Source organism: Artemia franciscana, chromosome 14 (assembly GCF_032884065.1).
Source record: "Artemia franciscana chromosome 14, ASM3288406v1, whole genome shotgun sequence".
NCBI lineage: Eukaryota > Metazoa > Arthropoda > Branchiopoda > Anostraca > Artemiidae > Artemia > Artemia franciscana.
In genome coordinates this window covers 30,721,667-30,733,399 of record NC_088876.1, presented here as the reverse complement: position 1 = coordinate 30,733,399, position 11,733 = coordinate 30,721,667, and the positions used below count along the sequence as shown (strand labels likewise).

At 33.6% G+C, this 11,733-nt stretch overlaps 1 long non-coding RNA gene across 1 annotated transcript; it reads left to right on the top strand.

Annotated features, from left to right (window-relative positions):
• The first annotated feature begins 889 nt into the window (after nucleotides 1-889).
• On the top strand, nucleotides 890-11,426 carry LOC136035838 (uncharacterized). Its single transcript, XR_010619529.1, has 3 exons — nucleotides 890-975; nucleotides 4,459-4,818; nucleotides 11,216-11,426. It is a non-coding gene; the product is annotated as an uncharacterized LOC136035838 (long non-coding RNA).
• Nucleotides 11,427-11,733: the final 307 nt, after the last annotated feature.

The following is an 11,733-nucleotide window of genomic DNA, read 5'->3' as shown; positions in this document are numbered from 1 at the left end:
TTATTCTTTTCCTAAAGAAAAAGGAAAAAATCAAATTGTTTTGTGTTTATGTTTTTAAGTTATGTTTCTTAGGTGCTCCTGACGGCAAATCAAAAAGATCTATAATACAAAAAATCGCATCCTCTTTGAACTTGAAGTTTGCTTCCTCTAACCGTTGAGTGTCGATACTAGCACTGGTAAACAACACTACATACTGAATCTCATCATCTTCGAAATACTGTCTTTTCTTAGCTTCTTCATTATCCTCTGTATTAAAACTCTTTTTGTCTGTAAATTTTCTAATATCCAGTTTAAGGTCAAGATAAGAAAGAAAATATCTTTGTTTACCAAACTCACCCTTAGTTGATTTTAAATCTAAATTGTTATTTTTTTTAGTTTCTGCTTTGTGTTTAACCTGAATTGGAATGATATATTTCTTGCCACTTTCTTTATAGCTAAAAACTGTATCACCGAACCTCTGTTTCTTTAACAAAGGTTTCTTTAACAAAGGTGCGGTAGGCATTGATGACCATATCCATGTCAAAATCCCAAAGCCAATCATCATCACTATCACGTTCAATTTTGACACTTTTTGATTCTCGCCGTCCAGGTTGATTAGACAGCTCTAATTGTCGTTTTCGCGTATCTTCTAACTGCCCGTGTCTTTACTCTTTATTTTCATTTTTGACACGCTTTTGGATTATGATTACTTCTGACAATTTACCAATCCCTGGTATTACCACGAGATTTGAGTATGCCTATTATTTATATTAACTTGATTGAATCAATCTGCTTAAAACATTGAAAAAAGGGGCAATTGTTTTGTATTAAAAATAAAGTTCAAGCATGCTTTTTAGAACAACTTTTGTTTCTATTCCCGGAAGCTTTCCCTTGGAAAATTTAGTTTTCTGAAAGATATGAAAGGAATATAACATCTTTCTGAAGGAACTACTTGAATTTTTAAATTTTACAAAAGCTATGATTTTACAAAATAAGGTAAATAGGCTCATATTTTAGAAAAGTGTAAATGTTAAATCATATTTCAAATCTAAGAGACATGCGCAGGATTTAATTATGGGGTGAAAGGTAAATGGAGGGAATTAAGTCTGAAGAAGATACTAAAGGTTAAACTTGACGAAAAATGTTCTGATCTATAAGAAAATAAGAAAATATCAAGGTTCCAGGGGTGAAGGATTAGTCTCAAAGCCCCGTCCCAACCCCTTGCAAAAGCACATCAACGAAATTGCGCTTGATTTGTGATATTTCAGGCTTCCAGCTATACAAAATCCAAAAGGCTAGTCAATAGCGCCAGTTAATTATTGAAATAATACATATTTCAGAGCCACGATGGAGGGCGTATTTTCTTCTGGCGTTGAGTAGGGAATAAATATCTGTTCCGAATATTGTTCCCCAGTTTCTTATTATCATATTTTTCAGATATCTTTATTAACAATTTTTTCCTTTTTTTAATCAACTTTAATGTTTTTTCATTATCATCTCAATTTTGATTTTATTTTTTTTTTATTATCTTTATTATATTTTCAGATTTCTTTATTATCTTTATTTTATTCAATTTCTTTGTTGTCATTTTTTAAAGATGCTGATTTATTTTAGCAGATATATTATCTCCTATGGGATATACGGGTGCCAGCAGAAGGGGGGGGGGCAGTTTCCCCTCCGTGGAAGAAGAACGATAACAAAAACCTCACTTTTAGACCCATGACATTACGCATTTGTCTCTTTCTGCCATTGCGTAAATTAAAAATAAACTTATTTATTTTAATCTAGGATATTAATACCTATTAGCTAACATAAGTGTTTTAATTTACTGCCGTCACATTAATTTCCTGGTGGGATACTCAAGGGGATATCAGCCCTCCCTTGGAGAGAAATATATTGTTTTTTTGCTTCTCCTTAGGCAACTAAGGTGATTTATGACTAGGAGTTATTGGAAAGGAGAGAAGCAAAGAGACATAACATACGCGTTTTGCGTACTATATATTCTTAAACTTTATTCTTTTACTTATTCTTTAAACTATATTAAAATTTAATCTTAAACTTTTATTCTTTGTTTTGTACTTTATATTCCTTTACTTTATTTACTTTATTTCCTTTACATTTATTTTATTCTTTAAACTTTATTAAACTTTACTCTTAAACTTTTATTCTTTATTTTGTACTTTATATTCTTAAATTATAGTGCTCAAGGTATCATCAGCCATTTACTAGTGCCTTGATAAGTTATTAGTGTTATTAACGAATAAGTTATTAATGTTTATTAACGAAAGTATATTAACGAATAAGTTGTAAAATCAGCTGCATTAATATTTTTCGCCTCTAATGCGGACTTTCTAACTGGCTCTTAGTTAGAGTCTTTGGATTAAGTGGAGAGATCTAAAATTATATAAGATCAGGAAAATCCTGATGGCCATGAAATTTGACAGGATCAAATTTAGACAATATTTTTTTTTTTTTAATTTGGGCTATATATTTTCACATTAGGGGTGGGGGGCTGGGGTAAAGTATTTGGACAACAAGAAGTTAGAACAAATATATAGCCTACATTATGTAAGTCCAATGTATTTTGTCATCTTTGTAGCTATGAAACTGGTTTTCTGATATCTTACAGAGCGTAAATCGTGAGTGAGTTTTGTTTAATTAACAAGTACTTAATTTTAAATGAAGTAGTCTTTAGAATAAGGAGGGAAAGGGTTTTGAAGTGCTAAGTGATATAATGTAATTGAAAACGATATTATAAAATATAATTTCCATTGAAAAACCTGATGGCCATAAACTAAAGTCGTTATTACATACATCTAACTACCAACGCATTAAAATCGAAACCAAACACTATTTATTTCTAATTATCCTTACACCTCCCCTCCATCAGCTTCAATACTAATCAAAACTAATTCATCACAACACGATAGTGCTGAAGGTTGCACCATCAAGTTCAGCAGGCTGAATTATCCTATAGTGGGGAAATCCAGACTATGCCTAAGAAAATAAAAAAATCCCTAAAGGGAATGTCACAACTGTTTACATTTTTGGATTGATAATGCAATATGGACACTGAAGGGAAGTCAACTCCTCTCCTATTCTAGAATAAAACTGATAGTTGAAAAACCGAATAAACCAATTATTTGTCTATTTATTCAGAATTATAAGGGGTAGGGTGTATCCCATAAGAAAAGTGGTCACCCAATCACCTCCTCCCGTTCTCTTAAAAAAAAAAAATAAGAACTGTAACCTAACAAATACTTTTTCACATTTTCGATCTTCCCTCCCGGATACTTCTGCTCCTCCAGTATGAATACTGATCATACCCTCAGTAAATTACAAATTAAGATTTAGCTCAAAGATTAACGGGGGGGGGGCAAAGAAACTTTCATGTCATCCATGGGAAAGGAATTTGAGGGATTTAAGGTCAAGGTTATATCCTCCCCCCAAGACGGGATGAGAAATAACCCTTTTTCTGCGATCGGCCATGTTCTTTACATGCTTTGAAGGATTTTCTGTTAGACTAATTTTTAATTGTTCATCATTTTAAATATGTAAGTATTCTTTGCAAGCACTATAAGGAAACTGAGTTCTTTAAAATCAAGATCATAGTCCATCTAGGGGGAGTAAGGGGGATGGGTAAATCTAGTAAGGTTCTCCTAAACAAGGATTCTATTTTCTTATCTCTTTAGAAACCTAACAATATCCCAAAAAACCTAACAGTAAAAACTTTAAAAACCAGTCAAAATAAGTTTATATGCATTTTTATTAAATACATACGAGTTCAACAAATATTTTGGGGGGATGGGAGGAGATTTGAAACCCCTCTGGATACGGCCTGGTCTGGTTTTCTTTCTTTTTAGTCAAACCATTCCTAATGCAACTAATTGCATAATTGGGAATATTTTGCTATCCTTGCATTATTTTGAGCATTAACAGTAACTTAAGTGTAAGTAGAAACGATTTTGTGGATCGGCGCGTGTGTTGGGGGAAGGTCAATAAGTCTGTAGGCCTATCATTTTTTTACGCTTAAGGAACTTTCAGTTTTGAACTTCAAATGTTTTAAACAGTTTCCTCCCCTCACCCCTTAAATATTAAAATGGAGTTGAGGATGCATGTTATTTATGCTGTATTTACAGAATAGACAGCATTTTTCTTAATAATTCAAAACAGATTATGGGTTTTCTTTTTTTTTTTTTAGCTAACCTCTCGTTATCTTTTCAAACTGTTGGCACGTTTATTATCCCCTATAAATTTTTATGCAAATAGACTTCAGAACATTTCTGTGGTGTCAGGAAAATTTGCTATTGGGTCCTTTGTCTTATATTTTGTCAGCCGACGCTGAGACACACAAAACATCATTAATGGGATCAAACGTCCTTTAAACAAGATATATTTTAAACATTAAAATATTACATCATACCCTAAGATCTAAGGTATGACGTAATAGTGATTTAATATTTAGCTCATTATTTCTAGGCATAGAGTATGATCGTTTACGGATGTACACCCTATAATAACACAGATTCGATAGCAACCATCATCCAAAGACACAAGGATAGTGGATATTATGGCAGAATTTATGTCGCCATTGTGCTACTTTTATATCTTCTTGGATTAATTATAATTTACATACAACATTGGAGGAAGTATTCTGCTAGTATGGGTTTTTGTGATGCTTTAAGTGATTGTATAGCCTCATTATGCCAACAAATTAAATCTGATAATAATAGAATGGCTGCTGATAGCGGTAAAAGGATTAGTCCCCTTGTAGTAGTCACCCCAGCTGAGACTTCACTGTAGTTGCTACTCCAGGTGTTGCTATTCCAAATATAAAAGGTAATACTTTCTTTTTTTCTTGACTGTTACTGTTTGTTGCTTTTTTTTGTAGCTATTCTTGATGTTGCATATTCCAGATATAAAAGGCCTTTTTCCTATCCTATATCTTACAAAGTCTGATTTTTTCAGTTTTGTGTTAATTTTGTCATTCAAAAGTAATTAAAGTAATTTTATCCAATCCCTCTTCTGGATTCTTTCCATTTGGAGATTTTTCGTGAAAAACATTAGATGAAAAATATTTTATGGCAAGGTAAAAAAAGGGAATACTTTCTTTTGTGTTTCGTCTGTCGCTATTTGTTGCTACTTTATACTTTCTTTGTTTCTGACTGTTGTTGTTTGTTAGTTTTTGTTTTGTAGCTATTTTAGTTGTTACATATTCCAGATTTGGGGCATAATTTGCAATGGAGCAAGGGGTAGCCACCCCCCCAGACCTCGGTTTGCCCTCGCCACCCCAAATCCGAGTTTGCCAAACCCGGCTGAAATTTAGTTTCTTCAAAAATATTGTCAAAACTAAGATAAGCCTGCATAATTCAAGAAAATCGACAGAAATGAGACATTTTTTAAAGAATATCTTTATCTTCATGGTGCAACATTGCTCATTTTTCAGCTTTCACTGTTATTTGACTTGATTTTGGAAAATTGGGTCTAACCTTGCCCCTCCCCCCCCAGGATTTTGATGAAATTACACCAATGTTCCAGATGAGTCTAAAATACCAGTGAAGAAGTTAAAAAACAAACAAAAAAACAGTATGTATCTCATTAATGGTGTTTGAGTTTTACAAAGGAAGTCCATAGTCCTTCAGCTCATAGTCCATAGTCTTTCAGCTCATAGTCCATATTCTTGCAGTTCAGCACCCCATGCTGCTCTGCTCATTTTCATACCTAATTTATTACCAGTTATGAATTTTGTGTCATTTTTAATCCTTCTCATAATTTCTCGACAAAACGAATATACAAACGTCGAAAAACGACTAAAATGTATTGATTTATCGACATGCTTACTTAAAAGGTTATTGTTTATTTTATAAGTATTTTAGATCATTTAAAATGTTGCTTTTTGTTAATTCTAAAAGTTAATTGCTAATTCTAATTTCTATTCGTTTTGGGTTTCATTTATTGACCTTTGGCCGTTTTTTTCATTTCAAGCAAGAATTATTGCATGAGTATTTTAACTCATTTCATATATTTTTTTAATGCATTCTTTAGAATTTTTTTTTGATTTAATCCAGAATAACAACATTTCACCTCTTACACTCCTCTGTATATTTTCTATTTTTAATAAAAATAGATTAGTAAAATATTCTTAGGTAAACTTTAGACTTACCTATAATCAAAGTCTACTTTCCTAAATGAAAAGTTGAAAATTCCTGATTTCCCTAAGGAAATCCTTAGAGATAATACTTTACGAAACCTCAGGAACCATTGAAAAAAGTAAGATAAAAAAGTAAAGCAAAAAGTAAAGTTTTAGGAGGAAGTTAAATTCAAGGTAGCTCTTTCCTATTTTTTTTTATATGGCACATCATTTAGAGGGAAAATAACTTTTAAGCAAAGTTTTAGTAAAAGGCAGCGAAAGTCAAGTGAAACCGATCAAGCGGGTTCATTGTTGAATATCCAGTATATTTCTTGATTATTTTTTCACACTCCAATAAAAGGAAAATCCCTATTCGAACTGTTATCTATCGTCACGGAAAGGCAGTGTAGTCATCAAAGTTACCTACATCGTATATATGGGTTCCCGTGCAACTCTACCCTTATTAAAAAAAAAAAATCACAAAATTAAGGCAATTTATGCCCACTTCATAACATAAAAATATGGAAAAATTTCAGTTTTCATCTTTGGCCCGACTACTAGCAATGAAATCTGGCTGCAATTTTTCTATTCCATCAACTTTCTCAAACAAAGAATAAAAGGAGGAAATATTAAGCTTTTTTCTATTTGGCTTTCCCTTTCGACGCATGTAAGAAACTATGACATTAGCCAAAAAACAGAAAAAAGGAAATGTGATAGGCTACCGTGTGTCACAAATATAAAAAAAAATTCTTTTTGTCTTTTGTTCTTTTTCCAGTAATGAGATCTTGTCACAATTTTTCCATTTTACCAGAGATTTTCAACAACGAGCAAGAATGCGGTCTTATTTGACTTTCCTTTTCAAAATTTGGATTTCATTTCACGTGGCTCTTTTTGACATTCCTGAAAAGTCATCATTTTAACCCCCCCCCCAAAAAAAAAGAAAAAGAATTTATTCATTGATTAAAAAAAATAGGTCAATGCAATTCAAGTACACTTTGAAACACAAAACAATAGGATAGAAATTTTTCTGTTTGGCTTTCGTTCCCCTGAGGCCTTACCACGATTTTTCATTAAAATATTTTTTCGAACAACGAGTTAAAAGGCGTTATTATTTGTCTTTTTTTTTCTTAAACTGACCTCCCTTTTAGATACATTTAAGGAATTATCATATTAGCCCCCCCCCCCCCAAAAAAAAAAATCTAAAAACTTGTGATGACTTGACACCACAAGGATAGGCTAGTGCAATTCAAATTGACTTTTAAACCCACGATCATAGGATGAAAATTCATCTTTTCATCTCTAGTCCATTATTGGTAATAAGGCCTTTCTGCCACTTTTCCTTTCGCCTGTTTTTTGCGGTTTTTAAAAATCTGACTGATTCTAAATTGTCACCCCTCTTAAAGAAAATCCTGTCAATGTCGTTACTCAAAGTGTTAAGAAAATTATTTTTTTTTAATCTTGCCTCACAGGCAAATCCATATAATTAAACAGTTTAACAGAATTTAAGTCAAAACTAGGAACAAAGATGTTTATGCAGTTAAAAAGTAAGGGGTCTATTGTTCATCGCTTAAAAATAAAGAAAAAATATGTGCAAAATAGAAAATAAATGCTTTGAAATAACTAGTATGCGCAGGTTGGGCTTCTCTAATCACCTACTAGCATATACAACCTACATCAGGCACATCCTCGAGCAATGCTGGCCCGTTTGGGGTGCTCAAACTCAAAAACACTGCTTACATATCAGCAGAACTGAAAGATGTCCGAAAACGTTCATGAAAATGAAATTTTGGGGAAAGGTATTAACAAACAACTATCTTTTTTTCGACCATCTGCACAGATCAGCAGAATTACTTGGCATCACAATAAACTGCGACCCGTTAAGTGCCGTACGAACTTATATTGTAAGCGTAATTAACAAGTGGCCTTTTCTTCTCATTTTCTATTTCTTTTGTGATTGTATAAATAGCATAATTTAGCGGTCATTTTTTGAGTGCTACGATAGCTATTTAAATAAACGAATACAAAACTAAGAGAGGGTTTTAAGCGGTCATATATGCCTTCTCATGGCTTCATACGGTCATATACGCCCCTTCATGGGGCGTTCACTTATGAGCTTGAAGCTCAAACCACCTGTCTTAAATCAGCCAATGCAGATCCCTTCCCCCTCATACCAACCACTCCTCGTGAAACCTTGGAGAAACTGGCAAGAACAAACATCTGCCAGCCTTCCGACAATATATTCAGTACTAACTACCAACCAGTTTGGAATTTCCAAGAAATCAAAGATTCACCCACCCCTTAAAGCATGTCTTCCGAGTATCCCAACTTAGAACCGATTCAATGTGCTGGCAAGGAAATTCGAGACCGCAAGGTAAAGCTCTTCTTTCATACTTTTTCATCTTTCATTTGAAGTATTATGGTTGTGGTGCAGGCCTAAGAAGCTTCTCAAGGAAGTGGCATCACTGGTGATATGTGTTGTTTACTATCCACCCCGTGGCCCCTATCGTAAAGACCTTGTGAAGTACTTACAGAATTGCACTGACAATGTACGATCCTTGTATCCTAATGCTGGTATCATAATGTGTGGTGACTTTAATGACTTAGATGCCAAATGGCTAAGTAATTCACTATCACTTAAGCAGGTTGTCAATGCACCCACAAGAGATAATCGTATGTTGGATCTCATTTTTAGCAACTGTCCTGAATATTATAATACTCCAGTTACATTACCCCCATTAGGTTTGAGTGATCACCTGTGTGTTGCTTGGACACCCAATCATTTTATCCCAAATAGACAAATAAATAGTGTGGTGTACAGGCCTTTCACACCTGAACTAGTAAATCTCTACAAGAAATGGCTCACAGATCGTGACTGGCGTGATATTCTCTCACTGTCTGACGGTGACAAAACGGCAAGTTTATTCTGTAAGGAACTGTTCAAAAAATATTGTGAAATTTTCCTAAAAAAAAAAAAAAATATATGTGAAATCTAATAATAAACCATGGATTACTCAAGAGATTCGGAATCTGATAAAAGTGAGAAATGAATTGCATTTAACTGGACCCATAAAGATTTCAAAAGAGTAAGAAATTTAATTTTATATAAAATAAGATGTTCACGTAAGCAGTATGGGTCTAAAATAATAAGCAAAATATATAAATCCAACCCAAGGAAGTTCCATGACTTAGTTCAGAACATTTTCGGCAAAAACGTAACCAGAGTTGAAGTGAGAGATGTCAATGGTAAACCCTTGTTACCTAGTGAAATTAATAACTTTTTTGCATCAATTTGTAAAATTCATCCGCAACTAAGAAAATTACCACCGAATGATTCAGTTTCAAATATCCCTATACTAGAGACTTGTTCAGTTGCTAAAAAGTTGAAGGCACTTGATTCTCGTAAATCTAGTTATCCTAGTGAGATACCAATTAAATTGATTATTGAGTGTGCTGATCTTTTATCTACTCCTTTAACGGAAATTTTTAACCAGTGTTTTATTGATGGTGTTTTCCCATGTATTTTTAAACAGGCGTATGTAGCGCCAATCCCCAAATGCAATGCACCTAAAGATATAACCGAGATGAGGCCGATTTCGAAAACTCCAGCTCACTCAAAAGTATTTGAAAGTTTTATTTTTGATTGTTTATTTGAGGACATAAATGATAATATTGATTCCCAACAATTTGGATTTAGATCCGGGCATAGTACTGTTCATTATTTGGTTGCATTGTTGGATACTATCCTTAAGCACTTAGAAAATAATGGGGCCTATGTTGATGCATTATTTGCAGACATAGTTAAGGCTTTTGATAGTCTTGATCATAATGTAGTTGTGGAAGAAGCAAAGGCTATGGGTGCCCGTCCATTTGTTGTACGAATGCTCGCTAGTTTTCTTTTTGAAAGATCTCAGTGTGTCCAGCTTCCTGATCATGAGCCATCTGAATTTGTAAATATTTTTTGTGGTTCGCCACAAGGGACTAAATTAGGCCCGGTTTCTTTTCTTATTGTTTTGAACCGTATTTTAACAACAATTCGCGAGCGTTCTAAATTTGCTGACGATTTAACTGTTTTATCACTGCGACTAAGCCCTCCGACTACTGAACAGTCTAAATTGATTAAAATCTATCATGATCTAAAAGCTGAATTAGGAAAGGTAAAACTGATGGTCAGTGAAACTAAGAGCTCTTATATGACGTTTTCCTTCCTAAAGGGTAACAACCACTCTTCTCGTAATTCCATACTGCCAACAAAGAAAACTGTTAAAATACTTGGGATTCATGGAATTCGCACGTTGACTATCTGACTAAACAAAGCGCCTCGCTTTTACATTCATTTCCCAACCTAAAAAGATTTGGTACACCAACTGAGGTTTTAAAGTCTGTATACTGCAGCTATGTTAGACCTTCTCTTGAGTATGCATGCCCTGCTTGGCATCCGGGATTGACAAAAGATCAAACAGATAGACTTGAGACGATACAAAAAAGAGCTGTAAAAATTATACTCGGACAAAACTACTCAACTTACGAGGATGCACTGAAGCAACTCAATTTGGACTCACTTGATAGTCATAGACATGGCTTAACATATAGATTTGGACTAAATTGTTTGAATTCCCCAACTCATTGTCGTCTACTACCCAACCTTGAAAGCCCCCCAACTGAAGGACCAGTTACTAGACTCCGACAAATAAAAAAGAATTGCCCACAGTTACTGACTTGCTCAGCCTATAGTACTGAGAGACATCGTAAATCATTTGTTCCATATTTTACCCGTCATTTTAATAATATTGACGCGACTAATGTTTAATGTTTGACTAATATGTGTTTGATTAATATAATGTTTGTTTAAATTTTCCTGTGAATGTTTTTGAAGGTATAAATTATTTTTGTCATGACATGCTAATGCTAGCTCTGGCTATTGTAGTGAATAAATATATTCTATTCTATTCATTTGCCATTCATGGGCCAAAAGCCAGTGAATGAAGGGATTACAAAAGATATAGGATACGATACAAAGGACACTTGGTCTAACTGAGGCATATGAAAATGAACTAACCACAGAAAGTTCTAAACTAGAAACAAAAGTTAGTTTGATTTCTTTTTCAGATGTTTCCAAATTATGCTGCTTCGGACGTTAACAATCATTATGAAAGGATCGAGAAGGAGCGTTAACAAGATTTACTTGCAAGTACTTATTTACTTACAAGTTACTTACAAGTTACTACTTACAAGTTTAATTTTGCAAATTTCTTACTTGCTCTTTTTATTCCACTTATCTGAAATTTTTGTGTTTCAGATTAAAATTATTTTTATTAAACTTTGAGAGTAATAAGATGGCAGGCCAGTCTTAGAGGATTGCAAATATTTAAGACTCAAGTTACTTCGCATAACGATAGTATGCATTAAAGCCTAGTTCCATGGTGTAACTTATAATTATAACAGTAAACCATTCGACATAGGCTTAACATTACGCGGGGAGGGGCATTATTTCCTTACTGTACATAGAAGGCAAGGCATACTTATTCGACGTGAAGAGTTAGTTTAGCAAAAAGTCTGTATGTTTGTGCGTTTTGAATGTTTTGTTTCAAGCTTCAGTGATTTTCTACAAGTAAAGAATAATGTTC